The sequence below is a fragment of the Eptatretus burgeri genome, chromosome 6 (genome assembly GCF_056783735.1).
Source record: "Eptatretus burgeri isolate ZD-2024b chromosome 6, Ebu_testis_v1, whole genome shotgun sequence".
Classification (NCBI taxonomy): Eukaryota; Metazoa; Chordata; class Myxini; order Myxiniformes; family Myxinidae; genus Eptatretus; species Eptatretus burgeri.
This window is the reverse complement of record NC_140966.1, coordinates 76,709,888-76,712,248: the sequence shown is the minus strand read 5'-3', so window position 1 is coordinate 76,712,248 and position 2,361 is coordinate 76,709,888.

Genomic DNA, 2,361 nt, shown 5'->3' with positions numbered 1-2,361 from the left:
CACCGGGACCAGTACACTGGTACTCATTTCGCCGACCTCGAAAGGATGACAGGCTGAGTCAACCCCCTGGTGTTAATTCAGCAGCCAACAGGGCTTGAACTCAGGACCCTGGGATCCCAAGCCACCACCCTAACCACTAAGCCAACACCAGGCTAGGCCATATAGCCTATATGACATTATATTGTTCCTGAAATGTTCCAGAGGAAGTTTTGCACCAAAGATCATAATCCTTGACCTTTGACCTTTAAAGTTCACAAAGGTCAAATTTTCAAAGTTGTGGGAATTGAACCGGGTTTTCGACCTTCTTCAACGAACTAACTTCAATAAGCTATAGCACGTATCCTGTTTCCTTATTTTAATGTCCACAACATTGTTTTCTGACCTTTAAAGGTTATTCAAAGGTCAAATTTTCAAAGATGTGGGAATTGAACCGGGTTTTCGACCTTCTTCAACGAACTAACTCCAATAAGCTATAGCACGTATCCTGTTTCCTTATTTTAATGTCCACAACATTGTTTTGGGACCTTTAAAGGTTATGCAAAGGTCAAATTTTGAAAGTTGTTGAACGAAACCGGGTTTTCGACATTTTGCAGCTAATAACCTGTCACTCGTACTACATCATGTTGATAATTTTTATAACTTGGTCAAACATTATCACATTGTCTCATCCTTGACTTCTGAAACAATCGACATCGTCAAATACCGCTCGTGAATCATCGTCGTTTTCAGACGCGTGTGTGTGTGTGTGTGTGTGTGTGTGTGTGTTTGTGTGTGTGTGTGTGTGTGTGTGTGTGTGTGTGTGTGTGTGTGTGTGTGTGTGTGTGTGTGTGTGTGTGTGTGTGTGTGTGTGTGTGTGTGTGTGTGTGTGTGTGTGTGTGTGTGTGTATATATATATATATATATATATATATATATATATATATATATATATATATATATATATATATATATATATATATATATATATATATATATATATATATATATATATATATATAGCATTATGTGTTCATGTATGTAGGGGAGTACTGTTATCTTTTTCATTCGTGCGTGGCTTTTACTCGGAATATGAGTAATTCTTATAGCGAAAAGGGGAGGATTCACGGAGTCAACCCTGATTATGTAATGGTGCCTTAGTTAGGCAATGTGTTAGCCAAGCAATGTGTGTTTGTCACTTTGAGCGATATAGTTTGTCAGAGACACCTCGAAGCTAACGTTGCAGCCACATCTTCACATGCAGGCCATGGCGCAATGAGGTGCGCACCACAGGAAAGTTGAAAATCCACAATCCTGTCTTGGCATATTCAAAAGAGTTTTACGTAATCCTTTGCATGCTGAAGCAGATTTTGCACCAAAGTCGATAAATGAATATAATTTGATGATGCTGAGAAAACGACATGATTAAACATTCCTCAATCTTTGCCTTTTCAGAAGCATGCAGGATTCCTCGACCTTTGTTAACAGTTATGTTTGTGTTTGCAGGTCGCCTCTGCTTGGTGCCCACCTTCGAGTGAACTCCAAGTTGACCCATTCGTTTTGAGGGAATAAACCACTGTGTTGGGTAGCTTTTCATTAAGGAAGTGTGTCTGTGTGTGTGTGTGTGTGTGTGTGTGTGTGTGTGTGTGTGTGTGTGTATGTGTGTGTGTGTGTTACGTATAAGTACGCGACCGTGTACTTTCGGTTCCACCACTAACCCTCACATGCCCCTCTTAAATGCCCACAACTCCCCTTGCGTCGCCCACCAGGCTTTCTGTTTTTCAGCTTCCTTTCAAACAAGTCTGACCATCCCTTCTCTTTTCTCTTTTTCTTCTTCATATTCTTGCTCCCCTCTCTCTCACACACACACTCACACACACATACACACACACACACACACACACACACACACACACACACACACACACACACACACACACGGCTCTTATTTTCCTATTTCTTACTTCTCTCGAATTTATTCTTTGCCGTTAAGCCTCCTCTTACCTTCCGTTTGTGATTTGTACGAGCCGTTATTATGAAGTCAACTTCGGGAGCTGTGGATAGAGGGCAGATGGCAAGGGGACAAAAATTTAACAAACTGATCGATGGACCAATGGAACAGCTTTTGGTAAAGAGCAGATAACAGGTGTGACTTTAAAGGACGAGCCTGAGTTTGCTCGCTTTGTGCCTGGCTTACCAAGCAGAATATGTATGTTTGCTTTTTAAAGTCAGATTGGAGACTTTGTTGACTTTATGCTGAGCTTGCTTCTGGGCTTGGATGGAGGCGGCACTCAATTTCCTTTAATTGCATTTGACTGATTGTTGCTTTGCTCTGCAAGAGTGGCTTGCTCTGTCTCCCTAAAAACTTTTATTTCTACACACAAG